The sequence below is a fragment of the Strongylocentrotus purpuratus genome, unplaced genomic scaffold, assembly GCF_000002235.5.
Source record: "Strongylocentrotus purpuratus isolate Spur 01 unplaced genomic scaffold, Spur_5.0 spur5_scaffold_10, whole genome shotgun sequence".
Lineage (NCBI taxonomy): Eukaryota > Metazoa > Echinodermata > Echinoidea > Camarodonta > Strongylocentrotidae > Strongylocentrotus > Strongylocentrotus purpuratus.
In genome coordinates, this window is record NW_022145595.1 from 758,830 (window position 1) to 775,804 (window position 16,975).

The following is a 16,975-nucleotide window of genomic DNA, read 5'->3' on the forward strand; positions in this document are numbered from 1 at the left end:
AATACATCTGACCATTCTTCATGGATTAAATAATGGTTGTTATATTCAATATAATTCTCGGGTGTTTGTTTCATCTACATATTAATTCGTTTGAGTTTTCAGTGACCATATTTTTATAACGTGTAACAAAAAATTAGAAGACGATCTGATATTTCTGAATAAAGTAGGCCACAAGTAATAATTTTATCAAAAATGTTTGAAAATATATTATCGATCAAAGTCGAAGAATGATAATTGATTCTTGTTTTTGTTTTTGTTAATATGGTGGTAGCAGGCGTTCGAATACTTCACATTAAGAAATTGTTCAGAATTTCTGTTATTTTTATCCAATAAAATATCAATATTAAAATCTCCCATTTGTATTTTCTCGAGAAAGAGTAGTAAAGAATCTCTCCAAGCTCTCATTAAATAAATCAATATGACCATTAGGTGGTCAACAAATTAGGCCGACCATAACATTTTTTTTCCTCAATTTCTATAAATAACACTTCACTTTCTTCAAAACAAATCGTCCCTTTTTTCACGAAGTGACGGTAATGAGGAAAATCGCATATAATTTCAGTTTGTTGTTGTTGTTGCATTTTTGGACATCATTCACTAACATCTTGAACCTCACAAACTTCGAACCACAATAATATCTAATTATGTCACTATGACGATGACGTGAACAAGAAATACCTAGTAAAAGGAGTTCCTGTTCACGAAGTGACGGGAGTGAAAAATTTGGCAATTTGGAACAGTCACAGACCATGAAAAGGTGACTTTGTTATAGTTTTTTTTTTAGGTAAAGTAATGTGATACACTCTTTTGAGTCATTCTGATTCTTTGTAAGCAATAAATGTCCATGGGCGCAGAAATGTATACAAAATGCACTGCCGTTCCACACATCGTCACCATATAGGAGTGAAATGTGTGATGCAAAACTTAAACGACCAAATCGTGTCTGAACAAACACACATCTAGAATAAATACCTTAAGTGGAGGATCTTTCTTATCTCATTTCACATCAAATATTGATTTAATAAGGGTTTTTTTTACATCTGCTTAAGTTAAGAATAAGAACAAAGTTTTACTTTTAACGAAAGTACTCAGAGTTTAAATCCTACTTTTGTTTAGTTTTAGTTTTTCTTTTACTTTTAGTATAACTATTAGTAATTTAGCTAATTATACATTTTATTTAGAGTCTATAACTCTAGATCATCATTTCATAATTATCAATTTATGTCAGCCACTAATCAGTAATCTAGAGGTGAGTAGATCAGGATCTATACAAAACTGAGTCACTGTGACTTTACTTGTAAAGGTGTGCTTGGGGCGTAAGCAACTTCAGGGCTCCAAGCCCAAGGCCAACATGTCCAAGGGCAAGAGGAGTTATGAAAATTATCATCATGCTGAGCTGAGTTGGCATGGGATGTAGACCCTCCTGGTTAACTGATAGGGAATTCACTGACTTGCCCTTTCAAGCAAAAAGGGACATGAATGAACAGTTATTTAACAAATGAAAATCAAATAGTCTACGGTAAATGGCACCATCCGGAAATGGAATACTAAAGTAATCTCATGAGTAGTCTACCAGTTGGGGAACAATGTCCACACGTTTAGTTTATTTTCTACTCAAGGTGTGTTTTAAAGGCGGCACTTAAGTATCCTTGGTCCCTCACCCTATAAAATAATTCATTTGAACAATTGTTCTTGATACCAGCAAATGTTGCCAAACTCCACACCGTGTTTTTAAAAAAAAAATCCAAGCAAGCACCATACGAGACGATGTACATGTCACAACATTGCACAAATGACAGGAGAATCTACAGGAATAGCCTACACTTCAGTGGTAATGATTATGATGATGTTTTGCTTTCACTTAGTTTCAGATGCAGTAGATACAATTTGCGCTTATATGAAGGAAGCACTAGGACTGGTACATCTACTTTTCAACAATGCCGCAGGTCAGATACAAATCTAGGTGAGAATACTTTTCATGGTCTGTGCAAGGAAATCACACATTAGCAGCATATATAGAGAGTTATGATTAATCATGACCGGTCTGTATAATGCCATTCATTGATTTGCGCTCACTACCGAACTTGCGATCGATAAAAAATCATTGAAATACACTGCTATTATATATGGTGGCTACATAAGCAATTAAATATTAATAGGGAAATATAGATATGGAATATGTAATGCACTTAGCAGACATAGTACAAAGCTGGACAGGAACGTGTTTCTAATTTTGGCGAAGACTATACATGTATAATTAGGAATAGGAATGCAAATAAAAGTGCTACTAGCTGATAACCTATGTATATGTACAGAAATATTAACCATCTTCAGTTTTAAAGTCCATCTATGTTAATAATCTTTCATGTTTGGTCGGTCTACTATATGTATACTGGTCCGCGTGATTACATGTAGATCGAAGCTACTAAACATACACCTTGCGTGTATGTGAAATAACCAACAGAATGAACTGATAAATGACTATAATATTTCTCACCTCAATTACGTCTTGCAAATTTAATGTACAGTTCTTCAGATTATTCGTCTGATCATAAGTTAACACCACTCAGTTGCACATAATCTTATGACGATGTAATAAATTCAGCGAAAGAAAATACATGGACACGACTTGTCTCTGATAATAACACATGAAGAAACTCATAGTACTACTATTTAAGGCTTCCAAGAGGTACGATAATTCAGTGTATTGAATATCTTTAGCGCAGTACCCGGATGACGGACCAATATTGTTTTCGTATTGCTCAGTCATCCGGGAATTTCAGCTATCGATATCGCTGTAAGTCAAATGTTGTTATTTCGCTAGTCAGCCTAATATAGATAATAATAATATTATATGGCTTTGTTTTCGTTTGATACAAGAATATATTGCTCTCGCTATGAAAATATTGGACTCGTCTCTGACTCGTAATATAGTCATAGCTCGAGCAATATATTCTTATATCACACAAATCCATCCAACATTATATAATTATTATCTATATGAGGCTTCCAAAGTTCCAAGTGGTACAATAAATCAGTTTATTCAATATCTTTAGCGCAGCACCCGGATGACTGACCAATATTTTTTTTGTATTGCCTAGTCTGATTGAAGGATTTTATTTTGATTGAAGGATTTTATTGATAATTATCCATTCTCGCAGTCCAAAGACTGAATTGCAATGGTTACAAAAGTTTACAATGTATATACATGATAAAAGCAATTATACAATAATATATTAATACAGTCTAGGCAATCAACATTGAAATACAAATAAAAGTGATCAAATGACAATTATAATGGCAACTATCATTAATTTCAATTAATAAGCATGAAATTCTTAACTGAAACATTCTAGGGACCCCACTGGAAATAAGCTCTCGAGCTTTCGTGGGTTATCCTGTTCAAGCTGACTTATTTTTGATCTGTTATTATTGTATATTGTTGTATGTTGGAAGCTTGTCGAATAAAAATCAATCAATCAATCAATCAAAAATATACTATTGAAATTCATTATTAAAACCATTACTATTACGAATATGGCATGCCGAAGGGTTGATTTTTTGTCATTGGTAAAATATATTGGAAATCTTGAAATTGGATTTCATGATGGATTAAGAAATAAAGTGAATTACATTGCAAATTCGCGAAGAATATTGAAATTTGTTGATAATAAAAAAATTAAAATAAACATATTGCACTGGCTAACACTATGAATATGACAGACAATGAAAGCGGACAAAATATACAGTTCCTTAGGTAGACAAAGGAACATCCCTTCACTGCTATTATGTAAAAATGTGTAGAACAGGTGTCACATGCATATTCACCTGTTCTACACATTTTACATAATAGCAGTCAAGGGATGTTCCTTTGTCTACCTGAGGAACTGTATATTTTGTCCGCTTTCATTGTCTGTCATGTTCATAGTGTAAATACTAGGTGTTCGGCGTGAATTCATTAATATTCAAGTATTACTCGTTCTTTAAAATGCAATGCTATTACTATACATTTTAAATCAAAATTGAATATGAAATAATTGAAAAAATTGATTTAAAAATTCAATGATTAAATACCTATTGGCTAAGTACTAGGTGTTCGGTGTTAATTCATTAATATTCAAGTATTACTCGTTCTTTAAAATTCAATGCTATTAATATACATTTTAAATCACAATTAGATATGAAATAATTGAAAATATTGATATAAAAATTCAATGATTAAATACCTATTGCACAATTACTGGCAAATACTCCCCACAAGGAGTGTATTACATTTTATATTACAGCAAAGTGAATATCAGGCATAAAAAATTATAGTCATCCGGGAACTTCAACAATCATATCGATATCATGGCGATATCACACGAAAATAAAGCCATATTTACCGAGGTAAGTCAAATTCTGTCATTACACTAGTCAGACTAATAGAGATAATAGGAAGAAAGGGGGAAAGACGGAGGAGAGAAAAAGGGAAATGGAGAATAATGAAAAGGGAAAAGAAAAAAAGGGGGATGATATGATATTATATTTTTACCGGGATAGAGGCGGGGGAGGGGGCACGCAATTTTGCAGTGTGCATAATATGAATTCAGACAAGGATAGAGAGTCGAAAACGGTACAACGAACCGTCTTCTTTCTCTAATGATTTAATGAACCGTCAAGGCTTCCGCGCTTCTCGCGGGAGGGGGAAACTGAATTCAGACAAGGAGTAAGAGTCAAGAATGGTACAAAGAATCGTCTTCTTTCACTAATAGTTGAATGAAATGTCAAAGCTTCTGCGCTTCGCACCGGAGGGGCGAAACAAGAATTATGAGTCGAGAACGGTAAAACGAATCGTCTTCTTTCTATAATAATTAAATGAAACGTCATAGCTTCTGCGCTTCGCGCCGGAGGGGCGAAACAAGAATAAAGAGTCGGGAACGGTACAACGAATCGTCTTCTTTCTCTAATAATTTAATATAATAAAAAAAGCTTCCGCGCTTCGCGGGGGAGGGGGGGGGACTAAAAAAATAACTTAGTTCTTGTTCCCGGGTTTATAAGCTTAAATCTATAGACATTGGGACATTGGCATTATTATATTTGTCGGTAATTCGGAAGCTAGTTTTGTCGGTAATCGGTGGCCTCTACACCCCCCCCCCCCCCCCCCCAATTAAAAAGACGCCCATGATAACAACACAGGTTATACACTCGAGATAATTTTTGCAAGGAATTGCTGGTGAAGTACCAGACCACCGTCTTTGTGCATTGTGCAGCAACGAAGCATATTCAACACTCCCGCGACGTGACAGACCACTTTCCTCTAACTTCTTACCAATCAGAAGGCCTCGTTTGTTTCTTCCAGGAAGTGCCGGTGGACATTAATGCGCCAAATGTGGTTCTCAAATTGCAAAAGATCCCTACTCTTGGAGGGGGCAGGAGTAGGACATTTTACGTCATATTCCTCCAGGAAGTGCCTGAAAACGCGCCTAATGTGGTTCTAAAATTGCAACTGCTTCTTACTCAAGGAGGGGGTTCTGAAACCAATACTTACATGCTAAGTGATCAACCTTTTCTGATTGATTCCACAACGTTTTTTTCACAATGCAATCGCATGACCGCCCCCTGCACCCCGTCCGTTGTCGGCTCAGTCGCTACGCTCCCTCGCAGCAAAATCGTCAAACATACAGGTTGGCACTTCAATTAAAATTTCTGTTCGTTTTGGCACTTCTAATAAACTAGTTGAGAAGGTCTGACATAGATGATTGAAGAATACAAAATATATTAAAACGGACAGAATTTGGACTAATGATCTATCTATCTAAGTATCTTTTCCCGGTTCGGAGGTTGATTGCAACATCTCTCTATTTTACTCTATCTTCTGCCATTCTGGTGCACTCTTGCAGTTTTAGTCCACTCCAGTTCTTGACATTCTCTTCCCAGTTGATTATGGGTTTCCCTCTCGGTCTAGTTCCTTCCATCTTTCCCTCCAACACATCCTTTAACCCTAATGAGGCCCGGGGAGCATTACGCCCCCCCCCCCCCGCGATTTTCCTGATTCTTCGGGAACGCATACGGATGACGCCCCGCCGCTCGCTGACTTTTTTTCTCTCGAGTCTTGCGCATCTTTTAAATTTTTTTTTTTTTTTGAAAATCAGACGTACAGTTACAAAGTCACGTAACCTGTTGTCTTTGCATGTCAGCCCTAAAATCGCTCAATTTGCGTAATCTGTGTACAAAACATATGGAAATGTCATTTTTCCAAAAAGAGATACATTGGGTATTTGGACTTGTTTAAAGTTAAGGTGTTTGTTTTGGGGGTCAAAATAGTTGAATTGTAGTTAGAAATGAAATAAAACAACAAAAGCAATAAATAACAGAATTTTAAAAAAAATTAAAATACATAAAATATATAGTGAAAACGAATTCTTAGATGTGAAGAATGTATAATTTATGGATAAAAATGTGAATTGTATGCCTTATTTGCATAAATTACCATAAATATGCAAGTGAATTTGCTAAAAAAATGAATTTACCATAGTATCCTATACACTTCATTTGACATGCATGCACATTTTCGCAGCGATTGGCCTTTTTTTTTTTTTAATCATTTTTTTCTTCATATTGATTTGTCCATCTCTTTTTTGTTTGTTTAGGGGACACCACCTCTTCCTCAACAAAGGAGTAAAAGTAGTTTATCAGCATATTTTTTAAAGCCATTAACATCCAAAAGTGTTAACATCTTGAAGCGAACAAGTTAATATCAGTAAAGCATAGTGGTCTTGTGGATAAGACATCGCTTCAGGATGCAGATGTACTCGGTTCGATTCCCGGCTACGCCTTTCTACCTCGCGTTTTTTTTTGTTGTTCATCTCTTTTTTTGTTTAGGGGATACCCCCTCCTCCTCAACAAAGGAGTAAAAGTAGTTTATCAGCATATTTTTTAAAGTCATTAACATCAGAAAGTGTTAACATCTTGAAGCAAACAAGTTAATATTCGTGAACAACAGTGGTCTTGTGGATAAGACATCGCTTTACAATGCAGATGTAATCGGTTCGATTCCCGGCTACGCCTTTCTACCTCGCGTTTTATTGTTGTTCATCTCTTTTTTTGTTTAGGGGATACCCCCTCCTCCTCAACAAAGGAGTAAAAGTAGTTTATCAGCATATTTTTTAAAGTCATTAACATCAGAAAGTGTTAACATCTTGAAGCAAACAAGTTAATATCAGTGAAGCACAGTGGTCTTGTGGATAAGACATCGCTTCACAATGCAGATGTACTCGGTTTGATTCTCGGCTACGCCTTTTCTACCTCTTTTTTTTTAAATCATTTTTTCTTCATATTGATTTGTCCATCTATTTTTTTTTTCTTAAGAGGACACCCCTTCCTCCTCAACAAAAGAGTAAAAGGAGTTTATCAGCATATTTGTTAAAGCCATCAACATCCAAAAGTGTTAACACCTTGAAGTGAACAAGATAATATGAGTAAAGCACAGTGGTCTTGTGGATAAGACATCGCTTCACAATGCAGATGTACTCGGTTCGATTCCCGGCTACGCCTTTCTACCTCTCGTATTTTTGTTGTTCATCTCTTTTTTTTTGTTTAGGGGACACCCCCTCCTCCTCAACAAAGGAGTCAAAAGGAGTTTATCAGCATATTTGTTAAAGCCATCAACATCCAAAAGTGTTAACACCTTGAAGCGAACAAGATAATATCAGTGAAGCACAGTGGTCTGGTGGATAAGACATCGCTTCACAATGCAGATGTACTCGGTTCGATTCCCGGCTACGCCTTTCTACCTCGCGTTTTTTTGTTGTTCATCTCTTTTTTGTGTGTTTATGGGATACCCCTTCCTCCTCAACAAAGGAGTAAAAGTAGTTTATCAGCACATTTTTTAAAGTCATTAACATCAGAAAGTGTTAACAACTTGAACCGAACAAGTTAATATCAGTGAAGCGCAGTGGTCAAGACATCGCTTCACAATGCAGTTATACTCGGTTCGATTCCAGGCTACACCTTTCTACCTCGCGTTTTTTCGTTGTTCATCTCTTTTTTGTTTAGGGGATACCCCCTCCACCTCAACAAAGGAGTAAGAGAAGTAAATCCGCATGTTTTTTAAAGTCATTATTATTATAAATTGTTAACAATTTGAAGCGAACAAGATAATATCAGTGAAGCGCAGTGGTCGAGACATCGCTTCACAATGCAGTTGTACTCAGGCGCGGATCCAGGATTTCTTAGGGGGGGGGGGGGGCCCAAATTTGAAATTATGCGAGCCAAATATTGGTACGTAATGGTGACCAGCAGTGACGTAATGCAGGGGGATGTAGGGAGGGGCGAGTTTCCCCCCTCCCTCTATATATGACGTTTCATTAAAGTATTAGAGAAAGAAGACGATTCGTTGTACCGTTCTCGACTCTTAATCCTTCTCTTAATTCAGCCCCCCCCCCCCCCTCCGCGCAGCGCGGAAGGTCTGACGTTTCATTAAACTATTATTGAAAGAAGACGATTCGTTATAGCGTTCTCGAAAATTATCCTCGTTTGAATGCAATATTCCCCTACCGCGCGAAGCGCGCAAACTTTTACGTTTCATTAAATCATTGACGAAAGAAAACGATTCGTTGTACCGTTCTCGACTCTTAATCCTTGTCTTAATTCAGCCCCCCTCCCCCCCCCCCCCCGTCTCGCACGAAGCTTTTACGTTTCATTAAATCATTGGAGAAAGAAAACGATTCGTTGTATCGTTCTCGACTCTTAATCTTTGTCTTAATTCAGCCCCCCCCCCCTCCGCGAAGCGCGGAAGCTTTGACGTTTCATTAAATTATTAGAGATAGAAGACGATTCGTTGTACCGTTCTCTATACTCTTAATCCTTGTCTTAATTCAGTCCCCCCCCCCCCTCCGCGAAGCGCGGAAGCTTTGACGATTCATTAAATTATTAGAGATAGAAGACGATTCGTTGTACCGTTCTCTATACACTTAATTCTTGTCTGAATTTCAAAGATGTTTTTTGTCTGCTCCTTTTTCTCCCTACGTCCTCTTCCTTTCCTCTCCTCTCTTTTTTTCTATCCCCCCCCCCCCCCCCTGGCTACGCGCCTGCGGTCAGATAAACAAATTTTGATACCTTGTCCGACCCGAGAAGCTCAGGGGTTTTAGGCATTTGATTACGGTCAGATGAACATATTTTTATACCTTATTTGTGACACTGGTAGGACACTAATTGGCGTGAGGTCCAGCGGGCGAAGCCCCCAGAAAACAGGGGTTTTAGGCATTACATTTCCGTCAGATTAGCATCCAGGGGAGTCTAGGGCCCTAGGCGGGGTGCAAGGGACGGAACCCCGGAAGCTCAGGGGTTTTTAGGCGTTTAATTTCGGTCAGATGAGCAGCTAGTTAACTATTCTCTCTTTCTTGCTCTCTTTATTTCTATTTCTCTTTACTTTACCTTTTCAAAAAAAAGTGGAGGGGGGGGGCTCGAGGCTTGCGATTCCAGCCGATCCCCGGGCCCTAAATTTTCTCAAGAATCTTATTTCTTGCCTGGCTGTAAATTTAGGAATTTGTCATTTTCCAACAAACGCATACAAAAGTATAATTTACTAAAAACTGAGGAAAAATCTCGGAAAGATTTCAGCATTATTTGTAAGCCACTGTTATGGAATTAGAAATAAACCACGTTTGAATTTGAATTCCCCAAAGCCCCCCCCCCCCCCTATCAGTACGCCAGTGCCCCCCTTTTCGTCTTTCTCTTTTTTCTTCTTTCCCTTTCTCTCCTCCTTAAGGTTTGCCGAGGGGGGTGGGGGGGGCAAGGGCCTTTCGGCCCCCACCCCGATCCACACGTTGTTGGCGGGATTAACCGGAACTGATCTCCCGTTCTTTTCACCCTTTTCTTTTCTTCTTCCTCTTTTTTGTTCCCTTTTAGCTCTCCTCTTTCCCTTTTCCTTCTTTCTCTCTGTGTTATAGCGGGGGCGGGGGGAGGTAAGGGCCTTTTGCCCCTCCTCGATCCACCGGCGGGAAAATTGCAAATGATATCCCTTTTCTTTTCTTTTCTTCTTTTTCCTTCCCTTTATCTCCTCTTACCCTTTCCCTTTCCTTCCTTCTCTCTTATTTTTTTATTGGAGGGGGGGTGCAACAGCCTGGGAGGCAAGGCCCTTTCGCCCCCCCCCCCCGATCTCCTTCTTCACCCGTTTCTTTTCTTCTTCCTCTTCTTTCTTCTAGCGCTACACCTCTTACAAAACAAAATGCAAAAAAGTCCAAAAAGAGAGTACTGCAATGGGGAACTTTGATTTAAGCTACGCGACCATTATTTTCTCATTTCCTTTCACATTGTATCTCATAACCATGAGAATTGCCAAGCTATTGTATACGTTATTTCGTTATACGAACACACACAAACACACGCACACACACCCACACACACGCAAACACGCACACACGCACGCACACACACACACACACAAGATCATAACCTGCACGAGTCTACAAGGTGTGAGAAAACTCTGTTCAGGAAAGAATGCAAGGGTGAAAGTAAAAGCGAAAAAAGTGGACACTCTCACATGGCTTCCATGGATGCCGTCTTTGTTCTCTTTTTGCCTTCTTCTTACTCCTTGACCGGTCGCGCATATTTTTTTTTACAAAACTGTTTAGCCATATATAGTTCATGTGCAAGCACGTATACCCAGGGAAGAGAAGGTAATAGAAAAGGGAAAACAAAAAAATACATAAGGAGAGTGCAGAGGATATGGAGAAAGAAATACAAAGAAATACATAAGAAATACATAACGGAAGGGCTTTTAGGCACCAAATTACGCATCTAGGGACCCGCCTTAGGCCCCTTGGTTGAGTCCAGAGGGCAGAGCCCCCGAAAGCTCAAGGACTTTAGGCATTTAATTACGGCCAGATGAGCAAACAGGGCTCGCCTTAGGGCCCTTGGTGGGTTCTAGGGGGTAGAGCCCCCGGGAGCTCATGGAAAAATACTGCCATTTTAGCAATACTTGTAAATCATTGGTATCAAATTAAAAATAACCCATGTTTGAATTGTATTGGGGGGGGTTACTGCCCCCCCCCATCAGTACGCCAGTGAAAGAGGCGGAGGTGACGGAAGGGACTACCCCCATAAAGCTGTATGATAAGTCTTATATGTAAACCCCTCACAGGTTTTGTAAGTTTTGTTGTGTTACAAAATTACATTCTTTAGCAAAACTACAGCATAAAAACAAGCAATATACTTTTTTCACGCTTCACTTTTACTTTGCCGATATCTAGTGTGCAGTCCGAAGGGTTGTAAATATTTACTAGGTAAATTTAGTTTGACTGAGCAGGAAGGGACTTCTTAAAAGAGCAAGCTGAATATTCATTTTTTGAACACTGATCTATTTCTATAACTTTTAATCTTGTTAACATACAGTGTAATTTGTACATACGTGATACCAACAGAATACATATTTTCTTCAATATTTACTTGTATATTTTTAGGATATTATGCGAAGGAGCGTAGCGACCGAGCGAGAAGATTTTAGCATTTCTATTAGTCTAAACGCTGTACGTCTTGGGCCCACCAGAGCCTTAAAGCGTGTTGCAGTCTTTAGTCAGTATTTGCTATACATTTTGTTGGTGTGCACTTTTTCAAATTATCCATGGGGGACGATCCCCCTCAGAAAAATGAAGGAAGACGTGTACCCCGTCCTTCCACCTATTTTGTGTTTTGCTCAAAAAACTATCCACAAAAAAGGACTATGTATGCCCCTTTTGTGAAGCGACCTATCAATATTAATGTTCACATATCAGTCCCTTTTTGGATTGCCCTCCTCCCGTCCCCCCCCCCCCCCCCAAGAAAAAATATTATCACATTGTTACATGTGTGCACAATATATATTGATGTGTCAACCTTACGAAAGTGATGTTTTCATAATGATTATTGACCTCCTTTAAATTTATATTTATATGGAAGACTTAAGAAGACAACTGTTTACAGTCCAACTAAGGGTGTAGAGCATGCCGTGTAGACTAAAATGTGCAATGTTGTTCAATTTCTGAATTCTTTGTTTAAAAAACTTGCTTGCTGTCAATAGTGTATACATTTTTTATACGTTTCAAATGTCTAGTCCGGTTAAAAATAGCACGTAATGATTTCATTATTTGACACGTACTTCACATTGATTTATCTTATCGATAAGCGAATATAACAAATATAACAGTAATGACAAGTATGGTTTTCCTGAAAATTGCATTATACAATGTATATTCATCGTTATGGAAAATGTTGTATAATATACAACAATAGGCATTAACATTTTCCAGACCATTGATTTAATTACGTTTAATATTGAAGCTGTTGCCCTTTGTATATACATGAACTTGAAATAATAAGTAGCCTTGAAAGTGTCGCAATAAATCATGTGTGAGTGAGCTTGAAGTTTAATAGTGTAGGTTTGTTTGAAACTGTATAGCCTTTACTCTGTTTTTAATGAGATATATCTCCAATCAAATCAAATCAAACTGAGTGATGTTATCGTACAACTAAACAATATCAATCTTCTGTTCTCCTAAATAAGCCTGGGAAACTTGAAAATTGCATTACAATTTATTTATTTATTTATTTATTTATTTAAAATGGTTTATTTCATTAAAAAACATTCGCGGCCCGAGAGCCGAATTGCAGTTTCTTTTACAAGGTATACATCAGTGACAAAGTAAAAATACACGTAAAACATTATGCATGGTAGCATTATGGTAGTAAAATTGGAATTCTTTTGTACAAATGATATATAATTATGCTTCAACGACCTTGGCAAATTGCTTGGTACATATACAGAAATTCGAATTGTATTACCATATTTGCAATAAAATGATATATTAAACTTATACAATACATGAATAGAAATACATTTTTGATATTCAAAAGAATTAAATGTTTTGGTTGGAAAATGCATAGCCAGATGGGTAAGGTATAGTTATGGTGTTTTCTTCAATAACAGGGACAACAACAGAAACCAAATCCAGGAATTATAAAGTCAAATAGATGCTCCAATGATTTAAACAGATTATACAAATTATACATTGTAAATAAAATGCAGAACATTTTGTATTTGGGCCAATTTAGTAAAAGGTACATGTAGAATATTGCATAAAAATATGGTAAAATAAGTTTCGCATACAAACATGGGTAAAAGGTTGCCATTGTAATATTCGATATAATGTGTATCATCTTGGGAATCGTTAAAAAGTCAAAAAGGATTTTGTACAATTAAATCTGATTTAGTTTAAAAAAAGTAAAATTCTATAACATTATTCAAAAATGCATTCACATGTCATCCTTTTATTTAGGAAGTTATCTAGAGTTAAATAGAGAGAGAGATAGAGAAAGAGAGAAAGAAAGAGAGTGAGAAAAGGGAGAGAGGGGGTGAGGGTGGGAGAGAGATAGGAAGAGATAGGGAGAGAAAGAGAGAGATAGAGAGAGAGAGGAGAGAGAGAGAGAGAGAGAGAGAGAGAGATAGAGAGAGGGGAGAGAGAGAGAGGAGAGAGAGAGAGAAAGAGAGGGAGGGGAGACAAAGAGTGAGAGTAACAAGACAGAGAGCTAGAGAACAATTGGAAGCCATGAAGAGGGTCTCCCCGCTCCGCAGCACAGCACTGACAGAGAGGAGAAAATAGGGATATTTAGAGAGTGAAAGTAGTAGAGAAAAATGAATGTGTTCGTCGAAGGTGAAACTGGTAATTATTCAGTTACTTTGAGCGTTTAACAATCTGACTAGATATGGCAACGGACTGTTTCTATACCGTGTCGTTTTGCATGACATTTCAGTGAGCTTGCTTTTATTTCTCAGATTTCGAGAATGGGAGTCCCCACGTGTTTGGGGCAGCCAATGACTAAACTTTGACCCTGGCTCGAGCAGCTTCTTTGCAAATTTGAGGCACAGACATTCTCTGCGGTCACTCAAAGAGGACACTTTACACAGTTGAAGAGCGTTTTGATACGAGACAAAACGTGGCCCTAACATGAGGCGGCACGCTCGCTTTTGAATTCTCTCTATTTGTTCATTTTGTTTGGCAGACAAGCCGGAGTTCCAAACGGGCGCACAATATTCCAACACTGGCCTTATGTATGAACAGTAAATGAGCACTAGATCATCTAAGGGCAATCGAAATTTAGTGAGAACTCTCAGCATATGCAGCCTCATGTTTGCCTTCTTAACAATTTCATTGACATGAGAAGTCCATTTTAGATCTTTTTGGATGAAAACCCCTAGTAATTTGACACAATCTACTTGACTAATGTCATGTCCATCAATTTGGATGACAGGCGGTGGGGGTGGTTCACGCATGAAAGTTACTGTCATCACAGAACACTTTTTGTGGTTCAGTTTCATGTTGTTGTCTAAGGTCCATTCTTGTAGGTTGCTCACACTTGACTGGATATTCGATTGTACTCGGTTCGATACCCGGCTACGCCTTTCTACCTCGTGTTTTTTATTATTTATTTCTTCATATTGATTCGTCCACCTCTTTAATTTTTTAGGGGACAACCCCTCCTCCTCAACAAAGGAGTAAGAGAAGTTAATCCGCCTGTTTTTTTAAAGTCATTATTATTATAAAGTGTTAACAACTAGAAGCGAACAAGTTAATGAAGCACAGTGTTCTTCTGGATAAGACATCGCTTCACAAAGCAGATGTAATCGGTTCGATTCACGGCTACGCCTTTTCTACCTAGCATGTTTTTTAAAGTCATTATTATTATAAATTGATAACAACTTGAAGCGAACAAGATAATATCAGTGAAGCGCAGTGGTCAAGATTTCGCTTCAGAATGCAGTTGTACTCGGTTCGATTCCCGGCTACGCCTTTCTACCTCGCATTTTTTCTTATCTATTTTTTTTTGTTTAGGGGACACCCCCTCCTCCTCAACAAAGGAGTAAAAGTAGTTTATCAGAATACTTTTTAAAGTCATTAACATCAGAAAGTGTTAACATCTTGAAGCGAACAAGTTAATATCAGTGAAGCACAGTGATCTTGTGGATAAGACATCGCTTCACAATGCAGATGTACTCGGTTCGATTCTCGGCTACGCCTTTTATACCTCTTTTTTTTTTTTAATCATTTTTTTTCTTCTTCATATTGATTTGTCCATCTCTTTTCTTTTTGTTTAGGGACACCCCCTCCTCCTCAACAAAGGAGTAAAAGTAGTTTATCAGCATATTTGTTAATGCCATTAACATCCAAAAGTGTTAACATCTTAAAGCGAACAAATTAATATCAGTGAAGCATAGTGGTCATGTGGATAAGACATCACTTCACAATGCAGATGTACTCGGTTCGATTTCCAGCTACGCCTTTCTACCTCGCGTTTTTTTTGTTGTTCATCTCTTTTTTTGTTTAGGGGACACCCCCTCCACCTCAACAAAGGAGTACGAGAAGTTAATCCGCATGATTTTTAAAGCAATTATTATTATAAAGTGTTAAAAACTTGAAGCGAACAAGTTAATATCAGTGAAGCACATTGGTCTAGTGGATAAGACATCACTTCACAATGCAGATGTACTCGGTTCGATTCCCGGCTACGCCTATCTACCTCGCATTTTTTCTTATCTATTTTTTTGTTTATGGGCGCCCCCTCCTCCTCAACAAAGGAGTAAAAGTAGTTTATCAGCACATTTTTTAAAGTCATTAACATCAGAAAGTGTTAACAACTTCAAGCGAACAAGTTAATATCCGTGAACAACAGTGGTCTTGTGGATAAGACATCGCTTTACAAAGCAGATGTACTCGGTTCGATTCTCGGCTACACCTTTTCTACCTCTTTTTTGTTTAAATCATTTTTTTCTTCATATTGATTTGTCCATCTCTTTTTTGTTTTGTTTAGGGGACACCCCCTCTTCGTCAACAAAGGAGTAAAAGTAGTTTATCGGCATATTTTTAAAAGCCATTAACATCCAAAGGTGTTAACACCTTACAGCGAACAAGATAATATCAGTCAAGCGCAGTGGTCTTGTGGATAAGACATCGCTTCACAATGCAGATGTACTCGGTTCGATTCCCGGCTACGCGTTTCTACCTCACATTTTATCTTATCTATTTTTTGTTTAGGGGACACCCCCTCCTCCTCAACAAAGGAGTAAAAGTAGTTTATCAGCATACTTTTTAAAGTCATTAACATAAGAAAGTGTTAACATCTTGAAGCGAACAAGTTAATATCAGTGAAGCACAGTGGTCTTGTGGATAAGACATCGCTTCACAAAGCAGATGTACTCGGTTCGATTCTCGGCTACGCCTTTTCTACCCCCCCCCCCCCCTCCCGGTACTACAAAGATCTCAAATACCCCGGCCTTATTAGGGTTTAGAGGCTTTGGTTCCTTTTAACATTTGACTTTTCTCTCCCTAACATAGCCTGTGCCTCAGTCACACGTTTGCGTATTTGGTTTGCATATTGCTGCGTATTTATGGCAAGCCGTTTTAACATTTATTCCTATTTTTTTTTATCAAGAAATGATTTTCTGTTGTACAGCAATGGTAATTCTTGATATAAAGAAATAGGAATAAATGTTAAAACGGCTTGCCATAAATACGCAGCAATACGCAAAGGTGTGGCTGAGGCATAATTAGTGACCACTTTGCTCAAGTTGACTACGGGGAGATTGGGGAATCTACGGGGGGGGGGGCTGGTTAGGGGGTTTAATCCCCTCCCCCTTCCCCCCCCCCCCCTTGGGCTGCCAAGTAAAAATGTGATGTGCACAGAAAAACGCCATCATGTGTCCAGACCCACACAGTATTAGCAGATGTTAGTAGATGCCAGGAAAACATCACATACGGGAGTTCAAAATAGCCACACACAAAAATCGCCTCGCCGCTACATGCGGCTCGTGGACGTTGGGTCAACCCCCCCCCCCCCCCCCCCCTCCTTAGCAAAAAGCTTGATCCGCCCCTGACACCCAACGGCAAAGCATGATAATTAAGCAATATCGTGTTTGGTATGTATGAAGAGTAACAAATATTGAAATCATCTCTGATAATAT